This window comes from Somniosus microcephalus, chromosome 24 (assembly GCF_052327205.1).
Source record: "Somniosus microcephalus isolate GS21.2 chromosome 24, FLI_Smic_1.0, whole genome shotgun sequence".
Lineage (NCBI taxonomy): Eukaryota > Metazoa > Chordata > Chondrichthyes > Squaliformes > Somniosidae > Somniosus > Somniosus microcephalus.
The window spans coordinates 62200470-62223962 of NC_141010.1; the positions used below are offsets into that span (position 1 = coordinate 62200470).

At 48.8% G+C, this 23493-nt stretch overlaps 1 protein-coding gene across 1 annotated transcript in view; it reads left to right on the forward strand.

Moving 5' to 3' along the window:
- LOC147101509 (parathyroid hormone/parathyroid hormone-related peptide receptor-like) overlaps positions 1 to 23493 on the forward strand; it is a 169855-nt gene that overhangs the window by 73606 nt on the left and 72756 nt on the right. The window lies entirely within an intron of this gene.

Genomic DNA, 23493 nt, shown 5'->3' on the forward strand with positions numbered 1-23493 from the left:
ACCTGAATGTGGAATCAGGAACAGCAATGCTGCTCCTCCCGGCTCCACGTTAAAAGCACTGGCAACTGTTAGCCACCTCTCGGCCCCCTCCCGATCACCACTTTCACAGTTTCACAGTAGCAGGGATTTCACTGTATCCGTTTCACTGTGTCAAGAGTTTCACTGTATCGGGGGTTTCACTGTCAGTTTCACTGTATCTGGAGCCTCATTGTATCCATTTCACTGTATCAGGAGCCTCACTGTATCGGGAGTTTCCCTGTATTGGGAGACTCACTGCATTGGGAGATTCACTGTATCGGGACTTTGACTGTATCTGGCGTTTCATTGTATCAGTTTTAGCTGTATAAGGGGTTTCAGTGTATCAATTTCAATATATCAGGAATCTCACTGTAGCGGGAGTCGCACTGTATCAGGAATCTCACTGTATTGGGGGTTTCACTATAATGGTGGTCTCACTGTATCAGTTTCACTGTATCAGGGGTTTCTCTGTGTTGGGGTTTCACTGTATCGGGAGCCTCACTGTATCGGGACTCTCACTGCATCAGTTTCACTGTATCGGGGTTTCTCTGTATTGGGGTTTCACTGTATCGGGAGTCTCACTGTACCAGTTTCACTGTATCAAGTGTGTTACTGTATCAACTTCACTGTGTGGAAGATTTCACTGTATAGGAACTTTCACTGTATCAGGGGTTTCACTATCAGTTCCGCTGTATCAGGAGTTTCACTGTATCTTTGTCAATGTATCAGGAATCTCACTGTATTGGAGTTCCACTGTAACGGGATTTTCACCGTATCGGGTGTTCCACTGTATCAGGAGTTCCACTGTATCGGATGTTACACTGTTTCTTGAGTCTCACTGTGCCTGGAGTCTCACTGTATCAGTTTCACGGTATCAGGCATTTCACTCAAGCAGTTTCATTGTATCGGAACTTTCACTGTATCGGGACTTTCATTGAATTGAGAGCCTCACTGAATCGTGGTCTCACTGTAGCAGGAGTCTTACTGTATCGGGAGTTTAATTGTATCGGGAGTTTCACTATCAGTTTCACTGTATCGGGGATTTCACTGTATCAGTTTCACTGTATTGGGGGTTTTACTGTATCAGTTTTACAGTATTGGGGTCTCACTATCAGTTTCACTATCAGTTTTTCTGTATGGGGGTCTCACTGTATCAGGAGTCTCACTGTATCGGGAGTCTCACTGTATCGGGAGTCTCACTGTATCGGGGGTCTCACTGTATCGGGAGTCTCACTGTATCGGGAGTCTCACTGTATCGGGGGTCTCACTGTATCGGGAGTCTCACTGTATCGGGAGTCTCACTGTATCGGGGGTCTCACTGTATCGGGAGTCTCACTGTATCGGGAGTCTCACTGTATCGGGAGTCTCACTGTATCAGGGGTCTCACTGTATCGGGAGTCTCACTGTATCGGGAGACTCACTATCGGGAGTCTCACTGTATCGGGAGTCTCACTGTATCAGGAGTCTCACTGTATCAGGAGTCTCACTGTATCGGGAGTCTCACTGTATCGGGGGTCTCACTGTATCGGGGGTCTCACTGTATCGGGTGTCTCACTGTATCGGGTGTCTCACTGTATCGGGTGTCTCACTGTATCGGGAGTCTCACTGTATCGGGAGTCTCACTGTATCGGGTGTCTCACTGTATCGGGTGTCTCACTGTATCGGGAGTCTCACTGTATCGGGGGTCTCACTGTATCGGGGGTCTCACTGTATCGGGGGTCTCACTGTATCGGGAGTCTCACTGTATCGGGGTCTCACTGTATCGAGGGTCTCACTGTATCGGGTGTCTCACTGTATCGGGAGTCTCACTGTATCGGGTGTCTCACTGTATCGGGAGTCTCACTGTATCGGGGGTCTCACTGTATCGGGGGTCTCACTGTATCGGGAGTCTCACTGTATCGGGGTCTCACTGTATCAGGAGTCTTACTGTTAGAGTTTTTTTTAAAGCTGGTGGGAATGTAAGTTGTGAGGTGGATGCAAAGAGGCTTCAATGGTATATAAACAAGCTAAGTGGGTGGGCAACAACGTGGCAAATGGAATATAATGTGGAGAAATGTGAAGGTATCCACTTTGGTAGGAAAAATAGAAAAGCAGAATAGATCAAGGGGAACCAGTGGATGTGGTGTATTTGGATTTTCAGAAGGCATTCGATAAGGTGCCATGCAAGAGGTTATTGAACAAAATTAGGGCTCATGGGATTGGGGGTAATATACTAGCATGGATTGAGGATTGGTTAATAGACAGAAAACAGAGAGTAGGAATAAACAGGTCATTTTTGGGTTGTCAGGCTGTAATTAGTGGGGTACCGCAAGGATCAGTGATTGGGCCTCAGCTGTTCACAATCTTTGTCAATGATTTGGATGAGGGGACCAAATGTAATATATCCAAGTTTGCTGATGATACCTAGCTAGGTGGGAATGTAAGTTGTGAGGACGATGTAAAGAGGCATCAAAAGGTTATAGATAAGCTAAATGAGAAGGCAAGAACATGGCAAATGGAAGAAATTCGGGTCTCCACGGGTGAGTACGCACGGGGTACTCACCCGTAGGCCCAATGGAAGTGCCGGTTTCCTGCATGCACTGCGCATGTGCGGGAAACCGGCGCTTCCGTTCCCCTGAACGAAGGGGTTCAGAGTTTGAACGCGTACGCGGGAGAGGCTGCGCGTGCGCATCGAACTTCGTTTTTTTTTACAGGTTTTCCCGGGAGGGTAAGTCTCCAGGAGTTACACTTTTAAAAAGCAGACGCAAGGCCTGCTTTTTACAAGGCAAGTGGTGAATTAATCAAAATTAAAACACTTTTTCCACAGGTTTATTATTTTTAAATACTTTAAAGCAAGGTAAGTTTATTTTTAGCCCCATTAGAAAATAAAATTATTTTTTTCAAAAATTTAAATTATTGTTTAAAATAGTTATTTCATGTAATTTATAGTTTATTTAAAAAATGTGATTTTTAAAAAATGTATTTGAAGATTTAGTGATGTTTGGGGCCGTATTATTTATAAGTTTTGACAGCTCTTCCTGTCAGACTTATGAATGGAGCATTCCCTGCTCCGATTGGCTCCCCATGATCCCACGTGATCCCAGGGGACGCATCGAACTAACTGCACCCCTGGGATACGCAAGCACTGCACGCCGGCAGCTGGACCAGGCCCAGGATCGGAATTCCACGGGGGCCCACAGCTCAATGGCCGGCGCGCAAGGTAAGTGCAGGTCGGGGGCTTGCACCCGCGAGAAGCCCCTGACCCGAATTTCTGGGCCAATGTGGAGAAATGTGAAGTTATCCACTTTGGTAGGAAAAATAGAAAAGCAGAGTATTTTTTAAATGGTGAGAGATTGGGAAATGTTGGTGTTCAGAGGGACCTGGGTGTCCTTGTACACGAATCACTGAAAATTAACATGCAGGTACTGCAAGCAAATGGAAAGCAAATGGTATGTTGACCTTTATTACAAAAGGATTTGAATATAACAGTAAAGACATCTTACTGCAATTATATAGGGCCCTGGTGAGACCACACCTGGAGTACTGTGTACAGTTTTGGTCTCCTTTCCTAAGGAAGGATATACTTGCCATAGAGGGAGCGCAGCGAAGGTTCACCAGACTGATTCCTGGGATTGGGGGGATTGTCCTATGAGGAGAGATTGAGTAGACTAGGCCTATATTCTCCAGAGTTTAGAAGAATGAGAGGTGATCTCATCGAAACATACAAAATTCTTACAGGGCTTGACAGGGTAGATGCAGAAAGGATGTTTCCCCCTGGCTGGAGAGTCTAGAACCAGGGGTCACAGTCTCAGAATAAGGGGTCGATATGTAGGGGGTTTCTCTTGCTCGTTCTGGTCTCCTGCCAGGCTTTGTGCAATAATTACCCTTGAGTGGTTCGACCCACTCTCCCCTACGGTTCTAGACCTTGGACTTAGATGCAGAGAACTGTAGTGCAGAGAAAGGACTCAATAGACCAGGTTGAATAGCACGAAATGGATGCTTTTATTTTTAAACAGTTTGAAGCATTACAAAATACATGTCATAGGCACAGATTAAAGTAACTACAATCATGCACAAATTTATGAACTTGACTCTATGGAAATGGGGAACACACGGCACATCGTAAAAGGGAAAACACATTACGATTACCCTTAACTCCCTCCCCTATACCTAAACTAAGTTTCGACCTGAGGAACTCGGGATCATGCTCACCACTCTCAAAATCGCGAAGAAGGGGTTCGCAGCCTTTTGGCACAGCTTTCCGTCGTCACGTGGATCTGGAAACTTCTGGCGCAGTCGATATTCTCTCTCTCTCTCTCTCTCTCTCTCTCTCTCTCTCTCTCTCTCTCTCTCTCTCGAGGCAGCGGGGTAGACACAGCCTCGATGAGCGCTCGTCAAGGTTGAGATCCACTAGGTCTGTTGTCGATTTGGGTTCATGGAACAGAACAACAACCCGATGGGATGTTGAGGCACGGAAGTGTTAGGCCCGGAATGTCCTTTCTCTCCGGCCTGGATCGTCGGTTTTCCTGAGGGTGTCTTCTCCTTCGGCCTGGGTCGTCGATGATCTCCCGACAACAGCACCCGGGCCACCCTCGTCATCTTCCCATCATGGCCGAGCCTTGTCTGGCTGAACACCGACCACGTTGTCTTTTCACCGAAATTGTCCGTCCGAAGCGTCTTTAAAAAGAAGAAGCGTCTTGATCGATTCCAAAGCTACTGAGGTAGAAGAGGCGCTGATGGACTTTTCAAAATCCATATTTATACCCTTTTAGGACAGTCTTATCTCCCGCCAAATCATAGTCCTGTCTTTGTATTAATTTTGGCGGGCAGAAATCTCTGCAGGGGCGCTTTGTCTTGTAACGGGAGCCGGTGATAACTTAACTGGCCTTCCTGGCCGATAATGTCTTTTAATGTCTTTTACATTGTTACCGTGACTCGGTTCGCATATTGATCGGTCTGGAGATTTCCCTTGATGGCTGTTAAATGGTTTCTCCTTTGTACATTAAATGGGTATAAGTGTTCATGCATTGTCCGCCCATATCTTGATGGGCCCTGTTGTGTATGTAATATGTGTGCTACTTTGAACCTATGGACAGGACTGCACTACTTGTTGGGCGTAGTGATACGCAGTACCACTCCTGGCCATAGGGGTATAAACAGTACTGTGGGTACTGATTCCCCTCAGTTCCCGCCTGTGGGCATGAAGTAAAGACCTATGTATAGTCCCTACCTCCAACCAGTAAAGACCTGTTTGAGTTATACGTTTAAGTCTTTGTGTTAATTGTTCAATACAATACACATACTTAACACTGGCGACGAGTCAGGCTCTTACCCTGCGGCAGTTATTCCAGGCGGCTTCGTCCAAAGACAGGACGTTGAAGAGAGGTTTCAATCCTCAACACCCCACTCAAAACTGAAGGGCAGCAGAAATCCTGACAGCTTCCAGCGACTGGAAGCGACAGGCATTAGGACCCTGAAGCCTCCATCAGCTTGTGAACCGGAGTAAAGACAGGACTGGGGAAGAGAGAGAGGTAGGGCGATAGCGATCGGCAGATAAGGGCCGGGCCGCTTTGAAGTGAGGGGCGCAGCCGGGCCAGCGATCGGGACCAAAGATAAGAGCCGCACTCGGACTGAAAGGCGCGGCGGCTGCAGAAGCTCAAGGTGCGAGAGTCGCGGTGCACAGCGCGGGCTATCGATCGCGGCGAAGATAAGGGCCGCACTCGAGGGCTGAAGGGAGACGGCGTCGGGGGACGGGTGAAGACCGCCAAGCGCGGGAAAACCGCCATTTTGTGGGCGGAGGACGACGGCAAGAGCGGGAAGCCGCCATCTTTGATAACAAGTAAAGAAAATAAAATCTGAGAAATTGCAAATCTACAATGCCTAAACACGGGAATATTAGCACCTTTGATAGTGACCTCGAAGATTGGGCCATATATGTTGAAAGAGTAAAAAATTATTGTAAGGCCAATAAAATTCGTGACCAAGATAAAGCTCTAACATTATTAAATTTAATGGGTGCGAAGACGTACGGGCAATTGAAACACCTGTTATCACCAGATGAACCGGCGGATAAGACGTTCGATGAGATTGTTACTGTCCTGAAAGATCATCTAAACCCCACGCCGCTGATGCTAGCGGAACGATTTAAATTTTACGACAGAAGGCAGCTACAGCATGAAAGCAATGCTGAATATTTGCTGGAATTGCGTAAATTAGCGAAATATTGCCAGTTTGGAACGGGATTGACAGATGCACTACGAGACAAATTTGTGTGTGGTTTATTTAAACAGGATACACAAAAGCGACTGCTCGAGGAGAATGAGCTGACGCTTGAGAAGGCGGTCACTATGGCAGCAGCACACGAAGCCGCAGCGAGAGGCACGGCAGTAATGCAGCTACGGTTACCGGAGCTCAGTGCACACAAATTGGGTGTGAGTTCTGGCAAATGTTATCGTTGTGGAAAGACAACGCATGATCAGAACCAGTGTTGGTTTAAAAACCAAGAATGTAGAACTTGTGGTAGGCTTGGACATATAGCTAGAGTATGCAGGTCAGGGAAGAAGACCAGCAACAAGAAGTCACCGCAAGGAAAATACGCAAAGGTACACAAGGTGACCGAACAGGAGTCCGATTCAGACGCTAGCAGTAATGAACTGGCTAGCTTAAGCTGTAATGAACTGGCTAGCTTAAGAGTACTCAACGCTGGTAAGGGTGCAGACCTCCAGACAATTTGGGTCACTCTTCAGATAGAAGGAGTCCAAGTAAAACTGGAATTGGACACTGGATCGGCATTGACGGTCATAAATAAGAAAGATTACGGAAAGTTATTCCAACATATTCCCCTACAGGATACGGGGATTATATTGAAAACATACACGGGGCAAAGAGTGTACCCCATCGGGAAAATAGAGGTTGCAGTGGCCCACAAGGGCGAAGACAGTCAAATAATGGACTTATATGTGATATCTGAAGGAGGTCCTCCACTACTAGGATGGGAGTGGATTAGGAAAATGAATATGGACTGGCATTTCCTACAAACAATAACGAGTGAGAACTCGGTGAAGATAGTCGGCCCAGACTCTGGAACGGATGATGGTAAGCCCAACTCAGGTGCAAAAGACAAAGTTTCAGCACAGAATTCCACTGAGCAACAACAACATAGTTTAACTGTGGATTCTGAGTCTGGCAAGTCTACTGATGTGCCCATTTCTGAGGGACACCGGGCTCGAACTCAACTCCATTTCAAACTACAACAGCAATTAGAACAAATGCTTCGCCGTTTTGAGCAAGAGTTGAATGCAACGAAAGAGTTCTTTGATATAGAGTTGGAGAATCTGGAAAGACAACAGAAGCAGCTGATGGAGAAAATGGAGCAGGAGCACACAAAACGTCTGATGTCAGAGGAGTTAACGGTCAGCCAACTCCTGCATATGCTGAAGGACAGGACTCTGAAATGGGAAAAACTTGAACATGAACTTCAATATTCAAACGAAAGGGGTTCGGAGCTCTCAAAGGTTATTGGAAGAGCTGAGGTGGCAACACAGACTGAGATGACTGCAACAGAGCAGCCCTTGGATGCCAAAAGTACGCTGACTCACGTCAACGTAGAACAACAGACCGCTGAAACAGCTGCTCCGGTAGAGGGATTGCATAGTCCGATCAATCAATCTCCAAAGGAAGTTGAAGTATTAAAATCACAAATGAGGTCACTAGTAAACGACTTGCTGAAAGCCCAGAAAAAGCTGGATGCAGAGGTACACATGAACAAGTCTCTTCAGGAAAGATGTCTGGATTTGGAACAAGAGCTGGCTAACGTCCAGCTAGGTATGGAGGAAATAGACGACCCTCTCACTGGTCTAGCTCAGGACGACACCGAATATTACTATGTCCTGTCCTGCCCAACTTGTAACTTCGACTCCCACCATACAGAAATCATGGAGGAGCACCGAAAGTCTACGGAACATCGGGAGAAGGTGGCTCTACTACGGAAAAAGGAGGAAGAGAAGGAGGAACTGCGCATGCAGCTGGCAGCTGACAGTGGAGCCCAGAGAGTCTCCAAGAAGCAGAAAAGGAAAAGTCGAAACAGAAGATGACCCATCTGAACCATTATTACCTCTACCAGATCACACACGTGGTCCCTCCGAACGGAGCCAATTCAGTTCGGAAGTTCAAACTGTTAAATCCATGGAAGGACTATTGAATGAGTCACTCCAGCAACGTGAACCGACTACACCACAGAGATTGAATCTGTGAACTGTTTTCCGCAGAGACTGAATCTGTGATCTGTTTTGACATGAAGTTATCTATGTATCTATGTTATTCTGTTATGTAAACCTGAAGTTATATATGTATATATGTTATTACGTTATGTTAAATGGGGAGATGACTGTAAAGCTAGGAAGGGAGGAATGTTGTGTATGTAATATGTGTGCTACTTTGAACCTATGGACAGGACTGCACTACTTGTTGGGCGTAGTGATACGCAGTACCACTCCTGGCCATAGGGGTATAAATAGTACTGTGGGTACTGATTCCCCTCAGTTCCCGCCTGTGGGCATGAAGTAAAGACCTATGTATAGTCCCTACCTCCAACCAGTAAAGACCTGTTTGAGTTATACGTTTAAGTCTTTGTGTTAATTGTTCAATACAATACACATACTTAACAGGCCCCATCCTGTACTTAGAATCCATTGAATATGTATGCTGTTTCCCTGAGTTTCGGTTTCCCGATACTGGCTTTCGCGGGCTTACTGTCTTCAATCCACAAGCCTGTCTGGCTTGCAGTAACAGAAATCAAACGGTCCAGAAAACTGATCACGAGGCCCGGCGGCCATTTTGTATGCCCTTTTATCAAAGGTTTTTCTGTGCAAGCTTACTTTGGTCAATAAACTGTCTTATTTTATCCTGTTTTCTTGCGTGATTATTGCTGAAAATTTCGAATCTTACAGGCCCCCCTGTGATACTGATAGCTTGCTAGAGGTATCAATGATCCTTGGTGAGCAAATTTTCCCTGATTCCCCACATCCAAACATTCCTGGCACTTAACTATCTATGACCCTCACGACACATGCAGTTCCCATTTCCGAAAAAAACGAAAATTACTTTGTGCACATTTGGATAATCATAGGCAGCACTTCTTAAACTATAACACATTCATCTGTCAGATGTGCAGGGGTTGATACCCTCTTGCACCACCTGCATACACCTTTTATTAATCCATAAACTTAAGAACGACTAATAACATAATAATATTCATATCCTTAAAACAAAAACACACAAATGGCCTAAATCTAAAAATGGATGGACACTTAACCTTCAATACTAGCAACTTAAAGTGGGGTGTCTTCTTCCCCCATTCGCACATAGCGTTCTCTCCATTCTCCTGTGTTCTCGTGCCTCTGGAGGCGTTTGCCTCTTTTGCAATGCACGAATAGCAAAAATATCACAATTAAAACCTGACACACTACTAGGATGTGGGATGCTATTCTAATCCAGGCCGGGACCTCTATGTTAGTGAACAAGTCCCACCATGGTGGGATGACTATGTCCAATATGTCTTTTTCCTATCTCTAGAGTCTTCTGCTCCAGTGTGTAAAAATGTTTCTGTGAAACTATAACGGCTTTTAAAATCTTGGTGAGGTGTTCGGGAAGAGGGGGAATGACATAACCAAAATGCGCGACGAATCGTTGCAAGTCCGTGAAATTCTCTTTGACAGTGAGGTGAACGGTGGAGGGTGCAGGAATGGGGACAATTCGTTGTTGTGCCACTTGAACCTCAGCCCTGGGTTTGAAACAGAAACTGCTATCACTGATCGAACACCACTCGTGTTGTCCGTAGCGGTAGTGAGGCGCTGCAGTGGTGGCGCAGTATGTCCCACCCCCGATATATGCTACCTGCGGGGGCACATGGTCCTCTGCCATTGCCTCCATGGTGCAATTTATCGGCTTCGCGCTAGCGGTTCTGAACCCGCACTGTGGTTTCAAAAAGGCATTCAAGTGCTGGGGACACAGGATGATGTGTGCTCCCCGGCTCCGACACCCCGAGAGGTCGGTGCCTGTCATCGTACGCTCCCATCTGATGACGTAAGGTGGGACCACTGCGTAACGAATGTGTGCGCCCCCCTGAATGACTCCAATGTTCTCCACCCTGTATACCGGGGAGGGCTTTGCTGCGGGACCCAACACCGGCATTCTTACCACTATTCCCATGATATTATGATTCGAACGTCCGCAGTCCACTGGGACTGGGTACGCTTCTGCAGCTAGTCTGAGCTGGCACGGGCTTAATGCATTCTCAAAAGGGTGGAGCGCTTGCAAGTGCTTGTTGCTGATCCAGGACGGGACCAAACCCTGTTTTAAATCCTCAAGATTACTGCGGCCCTCGCCCAGTAACCACGCCCCGTATAGCACACAGGCCTCGTTTTGCGCAGCTTGATCGGACGCATTCCGATCCTCCTTAATGAGCGCATTTACCGTTCTCGCGTGTTTCTCCAGCTCAGCTATTATTTCCTTAAAGTGTAGTGTCATGGCCTGGTCCTCATGTAACTCAGAACCCACTACCTTATTTTCGTCTGTCAGTATGTTCCTTAACTGGGCTTTTAAACCGTTGATCTGTGTCTGCAGCTCCACGTTATCTAGAGCGTTGACGACAGATGTCCCGGTATTAAAAGCAGTGAATATGTCATTTACTGTACCCCTTCTTTGCCTCCCGACTCGATCCAAAACTTCTGGTGGTGTGGTGTATAATTTGTCTTTGTCGATGTCGGCAAAGTCAAACTCGTAAAACTGTCTAAACATTCGGGTTAACAGGACCTGGTATAATTGTTCCGTTTCTTTGGGACACCACTCCGGCAATCGTACCTCAGTGAGGTTTAAAATCACTGAGGCCACCGCGTAGTGTACCCCTTGGTACAGCACCTGACTGGTGGGTACCAATACTAAACCGTTCCCGGGTCCCTTGGTGGTGGTTGGGCACCCTTCTTTCTGGGCTAGTGCTACCGGAAGCGTGGGCAGGGGCTTGCGTGGGCGGGTGATGAGTTCAGTGGCGTTTACCGGAATAGGGGAGTATGGGGCTCCGCACGCTCGAGTGCTGACATCCCATCTCATCCCCTTTCCTTCATCCTGCCACTGCCTCTGGAAGAAGATGGATACGCCCTTGGGGCAAACGTGTTTTGAACCCCACATACAGACATATATTCCTTCATCTGGTTCCCACCATTTGTCCCAACACACACGTAATTGTCCGTGAGTCCCCGTAATAGTCCGATGGGTATTATTACCCAGTCGCTCCCACTCGACCGTAGAGTTCCTCATGTCCTTTCCCAGCTTTCGCAGCCACCACCATCGCCTTAGTGGTACGTTCCCATTACACACCAGACAGATCCTCTTTCCCACTGTAACGCTGACTCTGGGTGCAAGGATCCTCACCCGAGGGCACGTTAACGAAGTCTCTTGGTAGGCAAAATCGAAATTGCTGGAGTATTCCGTAGAATTCGTCCCCAGCCAACCTGGCCATCTCCCCTGGTGGAAGTAGGTAGCGGTTTCCTCAACCTCTCACTCCCCTGTCCCATCCGTTGCGATGGGGGCCGTGTCCCCGGAGCACCCGAAGATGATGACGTCCTTGGTGCGGCCTCGGTAGGCCCACCCGCACCCGATCGCCACGAACGCGATGAGAATCTTTTTTCATCATATCCCAGGTTTCTGTAACCAATAAAATGATGTAGCCAGGCTCCCAATAGGTGCTGGCCTAATTAAATGGACGCGCGGGTTCCTGGACCCCGCTCCCAAACAAGCACACACACCGGGCAGACTTCAAAATTGTACTCTTAACATTTCTTAACACCGTAAACTTTATATTCCTTAAACTATCATCATAATTACCTAACTTAACTTATGTACAGCGCCGCCCTCTGCCGGGCGGCCTACTGAATTCCTGTGAGGGCTGCAGCGTGCCGCACCCTGCGGTGGGGCTGCACTGGCCTTCGGCTTTGATCCCCCGCAGCCTGTCGCTGTTGAACAGGAACCATGCCTTTCTGGGGCTGCTCTAAACCGAGGTTGGGAAAAATGGGGAGAATCTGGCCAAAACTTTCTGGGCTGGGGCGCTCGAGTCGACCTACGAGGGGCTGCTTTGGGTGGGGCTCCCGGGGCTGATGGACTGGGGGTTGGGACTGTCACCGTCACAGCCTGTGGTTCCACCACAGCTGCCGGCTCCAGCTCCCCTCCCTCAGGCTCCGCCCCCCCGGGGGCGGGATTTGTGGCTTCCGACTCCACCTCACCTGTCCCTACAGGTAGTGAGTCTCCGCCCCCATTCCCTACCTCCCCCAAGCTTGAGTCGAGGGCGGGATTGTCGTCCTCTGACTCTTCCTCCTCCGTGATTGGGTCTAAGGCGAGGTCGAGCTGTTCGGGCTCTTCCTCGTCCGAATCCCAAATTAGGGGGGAGACCTCCCACTCCGATGGGGTGGCCCCTCCCTTCACGCAGGCTACTGTTCCAGCCTGTGTGGTCTGTGACTCTGTTACAGGCTGAGGATCTTTGTTCTCAGACCTGGTCCCTTTTGTTGGCCCTTGTGCACCCGATTTAAACAGTTCACACTGGTTAATGTGAAACCATTTGGTACGTCGGGGCACCTTCACCGCATAAACCATGGGGCTGGCCTTGTCTACAATGCTGTAAGGCCCCATGTACAATGGTTCAAAACTCCCTACCCTGGCGTAGTTTTGGACCATGACCTGGTCTCCGACTACCCACTCTTGTTGCTTACGAGGTTCCAGTAACAGTCGATTTCCCTGGTGCTGTCTTCCCATGTTCCCAGCCGCCTGCCCATAAATCTGTTTCAGGCGCTCCAAAAGGGTTTGGACGAATTTGTCTCGCTTCACCTCTCGGAGCTGGCCCTCAGTGAGCACCGGGGCTAGTACATGGGTGGGTGTTCGCATGATCCTTCCAGTCATTAATTCGTGCGGGGAATACCCCATACTTTTGGACTGGCTGGCTCGGATCCCCATGAGGACTAAAGGCAGGACCTCTGCCCATTTCTGGGGCGAGCCCTTTGTCTCTTTCCTCAGCTTTTCCTTGAGGGTCCGATTCATGCGTTCAACAATCCCGGATGACTGGGGATTGTATGCTACGTGCCACTTCCCCTCAATGCCGAAGAGCATGAGGGCGTTCTGCATTACTTGACCGGTGAACTGACTCCCTTGGTCGGACTCTACAAAACGGGGGAGTCCCCACCGTGAGAACACTTCCCGAATCAAGATCTTAGCAGTGCCCAGTGCCGTAGCTGTTCTGCACAGGAAAGCTTCTACCCATTTGGTGAACACATCTACAAGGACAAGGCAGTACTTATATCCTCCCTGGGCGGCGGGCAGGGGCCCTATGTAGTCGGCCTGAATCGACTGCCATGGTCCCTCTACCCTCCTGATGTGCCCCATGGGCACCTTCCTTTTGTGGGGGTCTGGGTTGTTTGCAGCGCACACAAGACAGCTTGTGCAGAATTCGCAGACATCGTCCCGAAGTCCCGGCCACCATCCCGCCTGCTCTACCCGCTGCCAGGTAACCTCAGGCCCGGGGTGTCCCGCCCCTGGACCCTCGTGGGCCAGTTGCAGGAATTCCCTCCGGTGCTGCTGCGGCACAACCCACTGCTCCTCTCGGAACAGCATGCCTTCTTTGACTGAGAGGGCTGCCGTACTGTACGGACCCTCTACCTGCTTGCCTTCTGTGATGGCTTTTAGGACTGTTTTTAGGGCGGGATCCAGGGTTTGGACGGTCTTTAGGTCTGGGGGCGGTGTCACCCCTGTGTTCCCTGGAATTCCCTCCCTGCCTTGGATCGCCGCCACGGGTCCGGGTTCATAGGGGTCCCAGAGAATGCCGTTGCGGGCACCCTCCCTGGCTAGCGCATCCGCCTGCTGGTTGCCCTGACTGCGGGGTTCTGTGGTGGAATGAGCCTTCACCTTATGGATGAACACCTCCCCTTCCTCTCCCACAGCTGCCAGGATCTTTTCCAGCAAGGGCTTAACTGTTAAAGGCCGCCCGTCCGCGGAGGTATATCCGCGGCGGGACCAGATGGCGAGGTACTCCGTACACGAATTGCATGTGAACATGCTGTCTGAGCAAATCGTGTATGGGGTTGGGAAAATCTCGGGGTGGGTAACCACATACGCCACCGCAGACAGTTCAGCCTGCTGTGCGCTCATAGTGCTGGGGAGCTTAATTGCCAGGGCAATGTTTGCCGCAGGGTCATAAACTCCACACCCTGTGAGTCGTTCGCCAGCAGATACAGTGCTAGAACCGTCTACGTAGATTTCGCAGCCTGTGGGGTGTATCCCGGCCCGTAAACCTATGTTGACCTCCCATACCCCTTCTACGGAACACCGATGGGCTGTTCCGGGATATACCATGTTGGCTGCGAGCTTTGGCGCGCAGAGGCCTTTAACTTTGAGATCCATCTGGGAAAGGAGGAGGGTCCAGCGCGCAATCCGAGCGCTGCTTACGGTCCCATCCTTAATCCTTCCATCCAGAAGCATCTTTGTGGGGGTGTGATGGGTGAGGAGCGTGATGGGAGAGGTTCCTGTGAAGATCACTGATCTGTTCACAGCCCAATGCGTGGCCAGGAGATGCCGTTCGCAATTGGAGAAACTCCTCTCTACATCCGTGAGCACCCTGGAGGAATAAACTACCGGTCTCAGCTTGCCGTGCCGCTCCTGGAGCAACACGGCGCTCAGGCTGTCCCCACTAGCGGCTACCTCCAGGAAGAACTCCTCTCCCCCATCTATGGCCCCTAGGGCTGGCGCGGTCTGCAGATCTCTTTTCAACTTCTCGAATGCTGCCTGGCACCCCTCATCCCAAGACCACTCGACTCCCTTGTGTAAGAGTCGGAGTAGCGGGGCTGCTGTGGCAGCATAGTCCTCGATGAAATCTCTGCAGTACCCGGTCAATCCCAAAAAGGACCTTACACCTGTTACTGTGTTGGGGATCGGCAGATTCCCTTCTGGCCTTATCTATGGCTCTTTCTCCAGCGCGGATGGCCAGACCCAGGAATTTGACTTCCTGCTGGCCGATCTGTGCTTTCTTTGGGTTTACTTTGAAACCCTTCCTTTCTAACAGTTCCAATAATTCGGCTAATAGTGGGCCGTGCTCCTCCCTTGTGTCCGTGAACAGGAGTAGGTCGTCCACATACTGTACTATCTGGTTGGGCTGGCTAAACTCTTTTAAACTCCCCGCCATGCATTGATGGAAAATGCTGGGGCTGTTGTGAAAACCCTGTGGCAAGCAGTTCCAAGTGTACTGTTGCCCTTTGAAAGTAAAGGCAAACTTGTACTGATCATCCCGCCGCAGCGGAATGGACCAGAAACCATTCGAGATGTCCAGCACCGTGAACGTGGTCGCCGATGCTGGAATACTCCCTATTAGGTCTGCAACTGCTGCTACCATGGGCACGCAGGCTGGGATGTTACTATTGAGGACTCTGTAGTCCACCGTGGCTCTCCACGAATTGTCCGGCTTCTTTACCGGCCATAAGGGGGAGTTCACGTGAGTGGCTATTGGTCTCAATATGCCCTGCTGCACCAATGAAGATATTGCGGTCTCCATGTCGGGTTCTGCCTCCTTGGGGAAATTATACTGCTTTTGGGGTCGGATCATGGGGTCCCCGTCTACGCTGACTTCAAACCCAGTGACTCTCCCACAGTCGTGCTTGTGGGTGGCAAACGCGGTCAGATTTTCCGACACACACGTCTGCAAGTCCGTTGGGATGTTCGCTACCATGAGCTCGAGATCGTAACCTCCTGACGGCTTCATGGTGCACAGGGCCCCCTTTTCTTCCCTCCCTGGGATTACGACTACCTTACCTAAACCGCTCTCGGCTCCCCAGAGACAGTGATTTCTCAGGTCCACGAGGATCCCGTGATCCACCAAGAAATCAGCCCCGAGGATGCCTTTTCCACCCCCCTCACTCCACTTCAATAGGATACACGTCCATGTGGTGTGGAGTGCTCCCAAATGAATGGAGAGCGGGATGGAGTACGCGCCAGCCTGTTCTCTGCCTGTGAAACCCGCTACTAAGAATGGAGCCTGGGTGGACAGAGGTGAGGCAAAAGGTCTAGCTGTGTGGATCACGGTACACGAAGCTCCCGTATCCAACAGGTAACTACCCTTTTCCCTTTCCACCTCCATTTCCACCACAGGTCTTCTCCAGGCGTCATAGCGGAGCGGACACAAGTAGACGGGCTGCGCAGGCGTCAGTCATTTAGGTGCTTCGGTTGGGGTCTCGGGAGCGATAGGGCTGTTGGCGACCGCTACCTTCCCCTGCGAGGTCATTAGAGACCGCATAGTCTCCAAGATTGACGCAATCGTCGCGGGATCCACAACCGCACCACCCCCTGTTGTTGGGGCAGGGGCTACGGTTGGGTTCTGGGCTGGTGCTGGGGCAGCGGTCTGGGCTTGGGCTTGGACTTGGGCTTGGGCTCGGGCTTGGGCTGCGGCGAACATTCTCTCTCTCTTATCCTTCCATGGATTTCTACAGTCCTTGCGCCAATGACCCTCCTTCCCACACCCGTAACAACTGCTGTTGGCTTGGGGAGGGCGATTTCCCTCCTGATGCCATTCCTTTTTAGCAGAAGCTGCGGGCCTTGCCTCATGTACCTTTCCTTTTAAAACAGGCGTTTTCCTACCCTTGTTGTTCCTGTAACTGATCGTGAGCTGATCAAGTACTAATTCCTCCGTGGAGCGGGCGTTAGTGGGGTCAAACCATGCTTTGGCCTGCTCCCTCACTATTGGCAAGCAACCTGCTACCAGGCACCGGAGCCAATGAGCCCTTTGTTCATCGTTTAGCGCGTTCCATTCCGGTCCTCCCGGGCAGCTGCGCCGATACACGGGCCACAACCTTCCGGCGAAAACCCGTGGGGGTTCTCCCTCTAGCTGCACTGTCTTTTCTAAACGGAGGAACGGAGTTCCGTCACCCTCTCCTATAATCTCCAGGATCTCGTCCCGTAACAACTCATATTCCCTGTGCCCTCTCTTGCTCTCGTCAGGGAGACACTGGAGGAGCGAGCTGTCCAGGGAGAACAGCAGCATTTTGGACTGTTCAACCCCGTCGCAGTCATTAACTGCTGCGGTCTGCTCCACGTCCCTAAAATGGACGGAGGGGTCTCCTGACTTGGAGAGTTTTGGGATGTGACTTATCATTGCCCTCAGCTGTTGTGCGCTGTGGGGCATTATGATCTGATTCACAAGGGGTCCGTCCTCGCCATTGTCTTCATTCGGACCGAGCCTCCGGTGTCGAGTTGGACACATCGGCGCCGGCCCCGACTCTACTATCTGGTGTTGCTCTACCTCAAGAATCTCTTCATCTACCGTCTCCGTTTCCTTCCCCGGAGTCCAAGACTCATCATAAGCAGGAGGCGCAGAGGGTTCGGTTCCTGAACTATCTCTTGTGGAATCGGTCTTTTGGATTCCTTGGCTAGCAATAGCTGGCTCGCTGGTGGGTTTATGAGACACACCAACCCGTTTGCCTTGGCTAGGGCTGTTCTCAGGTTATCTTGCTCCCGGCGGCAAGCGCTGTGGTTGGTGCTCTCAGACCTATCCTCCATGGCCATCTTATATGCTGCCCTGGCTCCCAGAAGTTTTTCCTCTTGGGTCTCTATTTGCTTAGCTAGACGGAAACACCTGTCTCTCATCCTACCTTCACTGGCCTTGGCCTCAATGACCTGACATTTTAAATACTCTACCTGGGTTTCGTGGCAGCGAGTTGTGGAGTGGCATTCCTGATTCAGCGCGTTAAGCGATTCAATCAGTTTTTGACCTCCCGCAACCTTTTCCTCTACGTCTATAAGCAACCCTTTGATCTGGGCTGTTTGTGCTGCAACGACTTGGTCCAAAAGCTGGACTTGCTTCTTGTAGCACATCAGCCAGACCGCCTTTTCTACAGATTTCTTATGCTCTTTACCCTCTGTCCACTTGATGGCTGCGTCTAGCGGGCGCCTATCCCTTAATAGGTCAGATATCCATTGTTTTGTGAGGTTGACTTTTCCAAAAACATAATCTGCTATTCTTTCGTCCATCACATTTCGTTTATTCAGACCTTGATCTAACACACTACTTTCCTGCTGCCAAGGTCCTGCCGCGGTCGCCATTTCTGTAGGGGGTTTCTCTTGCTCGTTCTGGTCTCCTGCCAGGCTTTGTGCAATAATTACCCTTGAGTGGTTCGACCCACTCTCCCCTACGGTTCTAGACCTTGGACTTAGATGCAGAGAACTGTAGTGCAGAGAAAGGACTCAATAGACCAGGTTGAATAGCACGAAATGGATGCTTTTATTTTTAAACAGTTTGAAGCATTACAAAATACATGTCATAGGCACAGATTAAAGTAACTACAATCATGCACAAATTTATGAACTTGACTCTATGGAAATGGGGAACACACGGCACATCGTAAAAGGGAAAACACATTACGATTACCCTTAACTCCCTCCCCTATACCTAAACTAAGTTTCGACCTGAGGAACTCGGGATCATGCTCACCACTCTCAAAATCGCGAAGAAGGGGTTCGCAGCCTTTTGGCACAGCTTTCCGTCGTCACGTGGATCTGGAAACTTCTGTCGCAGTCGATATTCTCTCTCTCTCTCTCGAGGCGGCGGGGTAGACACAGCCTCGATGAGCGCTCATCAAGGTTGAGATCCACTAGGTCTGTTGTCGATTTGGGTTCATGGAACAGAACAACAACCCGATGGGATGTTGAGGCACGGAAGTGTCAGGCCCGGAATGTCCTTTCTCTCCGGCCTGGATCGTCGGTTTTCCTGAGGGTGTCTTCTCCTTCGGCCTGGGTCGTCGATGATCTCCCGACAACAGCACCCGGGCCACCCTCATCGTCTTCCCGTCGTGGCCGAGCCTTGTCTGGCTGAACACCGACCACGTTGTCTTTTCACCGAAATTGTCCGTCCGAAGCGTCTTTAAAAAGAAGCGTCTTGATCGATTCCGAAGCTACCGAGGTAGAAGAGGCGCACTGATGGACTTTTCAAAATCCATATTTATACCCTTTTGGGACAGTCTTATCTCCCGCCAAATCATAGTCCTGTCTTTGTATTAATTTTGGCGGGCAGAAATCTCTGCAGGGGCGCTTTGTCTTGTAACGGGAGCCAGTGATAACTTAACTGGCCTTCCTGGCCGATAATGTCTTTTAATGTCTTTTACATTGTCACCGTGACTCGGTTCGCATATTGATCGGTCTGGAGATTTCCCTTGATGGCTGTTAAACGGTTTCTCCTTTGTACATTAAATGGGTATAAGTGTTCATGCATTGTCCGCCCATATCTTGATGGGCCCCATCCTGTACTTAGAATCCATTGAATATGTATGCTGTTTCCCTGAGTTTCGGTTTCCCGATACTGGCTTTCATGGGCTTACTGTCTTCAATCCACAAGCCTGTCTGGCTTGCAGTAACAGAAATCAAATGGTCCAGAAAACTGATCACGAGGCCCGGCGGCCATTTTGTATGCCCTTTTATCAAAGGTTTTTCTGTGCAAGCTTACTTTGGTCAATAAACTGTCTTATTTTATCCTGTTTTCTTGCGTGATTATTGCTGAAAATTTCGAATCTTACAGATAGATTTTTGTCTATTAAGGTAATCAAGGGATATGAGGATAGTGCAGGAAAGTGGAGATGAGGTAGAAGATCAGCCATGATCTTATTGAATGGCGGAGCAGGCTCGAGGGGCCAAACGGCCCACTCCTGCTCCTGTTCTTTATGTTCTTATATATCAGGAGTTTCACTGTATCAGTTTCACTGTGTTGGGGGTTTCACTGAATGGGAGTTTCATTATATCAGTCGCTCTGTGTCGGGAGTCTCACTGTATCTGGAGTTTCACTGTATCAAGAGTTTCACTGTATCGGGAGTCTCACTGTATCGGGAGTCTCACTGGATCGGGAGTCTCACTGTATCGGGAGTCTCACTGGATCGGGAGTCTCACTGTATCGGGAGTCTCACTGTATCGGGAGTCTCACTGTATCGGGAGTCTCACTGTATCGGGAGTCTCACTGTATCGGGAGTCTCACTGTATCGGGAGTCTCACTGGATCGGGAGTCTCACTGTATCTGGAGTTTCACTATATCTGGAGATTCACTTTATGGGGAATCTCACTGTATCAATTTCATTGTATCAGTTTCACTGTATCGGGAGCCTCACTGTATCAGGAGCCTCACTGTATCAGGAGTCTCACTGTATCAGGAGACTCACTGTATCAGGAGCCTCACTGTATCAGGAGTCTCACTGTATCAGGAGACTCACTGTATCAGTTTCACTGTATCGGGAGTCGCACTGTATCAGTTTCACTGTATCAGGAGTCGCACTGTATCTGGAGTTTCAATGTATCGGGAGTCTTACTGTATCGGGGGTCTCACTGTATCGGGGGTCTCACTGTATCGGGGGTCTCACTGTATCGGGGGTCTCACTGTATCGGGAGTCTCACTGTATCGGGAGTCTCACTGTATCGGGAGTCTCACTGTATCGGGGGTCTCACTGTATCGGGGGTCTCACTGTATCGGGAGTCTCACTGTATCGGGGTTTCACTGTATCGGGAGTCTCACTATAAGAACATAAGAACATAAGAAATAGGAGCAGGAGTAGGCCAATCGGCCCCTCGAACCTGCTCCGTCATTCAATAAGATCATGGCTGATCTGATCCTAACCGCCAATCAACTATCACAGAACCATCTCCTGAATCTAACAGAATTAGACACACGAAATAGGAGCAGGATCAGGCTACACGGCCCCTGGGCCCGCTCCGCTACCCACAGGGCCATGACCGATCCGAACCTAGACTCATGTCCAAATTCCTGCCCGCTCCCCGTAACCCTTAATTCCCTTTACTTCTAGGAAACTGTCTATTTCTGTTTTAAATTTATGTAATGATGTAGCTTCTACAGCTTTTTGGGGCAGCATATTCCATGGACCTACCACCCTCTGAGTGAAGTAGTTCCTCCTCATCTCAGTTTTGAAAGAGCAGCCCCTTATTCTAAGACTATGCCCCCTAGTTCTAGTTTCACCCATCATCGGGAACATCTTCCCCGCATCCACCCGATCCAACCCCTTCACAATCTTATATGTTTCAATAAGATCGCCTCTCATTCTTCTGAACTCCAATGAGTAGAGTCCCAATCTACTCAACCTCTCCTCATATGTCCATCCCCTCATCCCCGGGATTAACCGAGTGAACCTTCTTTGTACTGACTCGAGAGCAAGTATGTCCTTTCTTAAGTATGGACACCAAAACTGTACGCAGTATTCCAGGTGCGGTCTCACCAATACCTTGTACAACTGAAGCAATACCTCCCTATTTTTATATTCTATCCCCCTAGCAAGGAAAGCCAACATTCCATTGGCCTTCTTAATCACTTGCTGCACCTGCATACTAACCTTTTGAGTTTTGTGCACCAGGACCCCCAGATCCCTTTGTACTTCAGTACATTCCAGTTTCTTGCCATTAAGATAATAACTTGCTCTACGATTTTTCCTGCCAAAGTGCATAACCTCACACTTTCCAGTATTGTATTCCATCTGCCAAATCTCTGCCCACTTACTTAGCCTGTCTATGTCCCCTTGCAGGTTTTTTATGTCCTCCTCACTCACTACATTCCCTCCCATCTTAGTATCATCTGCAAACTTTGATATGTTACACTCGGTCCCCTCCTCCAAATCGTTAATATAGATTGTAAAGAGTTGGGGACCCAGCACTGACCCCTGCGGAACACCACTAGTTACTGATTGCCAGTCTGAGAATGAACCATTTATCCCAACTCTCTGCCTTCTGTTAGATAGCCAATCCTCTATCCATGCCAGAATATTACCCCCAATCCTGTGATTTTTTATCTTAAACAATAATCTTTTGTGTGGCACCTTGTCAAATGCCTTTTGGAAGTCTAAATACACTACGTCCACTGGTTCCCCTTTATCCACCCTATACGTTACTTCCTCAAAGAACTCCAGCAAATTTGTCAAACATGACTTCCCCTTCATAAAACCATGCTGACTTTGTCCTATTAAATTATGATTATCCAAATGTCCTGTTACTGTCTCCTTAATAATGGACTCCAAAATTTTAACTACCACAGATGTTAGACTAACTGGTCTACAGTTTCCAGCCTTCTGTCTACTGCCCATTTTAAATAAGGGTGTTACATTAGCAGTTTTCCAGTCTGCCGGGACCTTTGCCGAGTCCAGGGAGTTTTGGAAAATTATTACCAATGCATCCACAATCCCTACCGCCACTTCCCTCAAGACCCTAGAATGTAAGCCATCAGGTCCAGGTGATTTATCCGCCTTGAGTCCCATTATTTTACCGAGTACCACTTCCTTAGTGATTTTGATCGTGTTTAGCTCCTCCCCCCCTTTAGCCCCCTGTTTGTCCAGTGTTGGGATATTCTTAGTGTCTTCTACTGTAAAGACTGATGTAAAATATTCATTCAGTGTTTTTGCCATCTCCATATTTCCTACCATTAATTTCCCGGTCTCATCCCCTAAGAGACCAACATTTACTTTAGCCACCCTTTTTCTTTTTATATAACTATAAAAACTCTTACTATCTGTTTTTATATTTTTTGCTAATTTACTTTCATAATCTATCTTCCCTTTCTTAATCAAGCTTTTTGTTATATTTTGCTGTCTTTTAAAGTTTTCCCAATCCTCTATCCTCCCACTAGATTTGGCTACCTTATATGCCCTTGTTTTTAGTCGAATACTATCCTTAATTTCTTTACTTAGCCACGGATGGCTGTCTTTTCTTTTACACCCTTTTCTTCTCAGTGGAATATATTTTTTTTGGAAGTTGTAAAATAACTCCTTAAATGTACACCACTGATCATGTATCGTCTTACCCTTTAATCTATTTTCCCAGTCCACTCTACTCAATTCCGCTCTCATACCTTCATAGTCTCCTTTATTCAAGCTTAGCACGCTTGTTTGAGATCCAACCTTCTCACCCTCTAATTGAATATGGAATTCAACCATGTTATGGTCACTCATTCCAAGGGGATCCTTTACTAGGACATTTTTCATTAATCCCGTCTCGTTACACAGGACCAGATCTAAGGTTGCTTGCCCCCTGGTCGGTTCAGTTACATACTGCTCAAGAAACCGATCCCTAATACACTCAATGAACTCATCCTCAAGGCTGCCCTGCCCAATTTGATTTGTCCAATTAATATGATAGTTAAAATCCCCCATAATTATAGATGTTCCCTTATTACAAGCCTCAACTATTTCCTGATTGATACTCCGTCCAACAGAGTTGCCACTGTTCGGAGGCCTATAGACTACGCCCACTAGTGTTTTTTTCCCCTTATTATTCCTTACCTCCACCCAAACTGTTTCATTATCCTGATCTTTTGACCCAATATCACTGTATCAGGAGTCTCACTGTATCGGGAGTCTCACTGTATTGGGGGTCTCACTGTATCGGGAGTTTCACTATATCGGGGGTCTCACTGTATCGGGAGTCTCACTGTATCGGGAG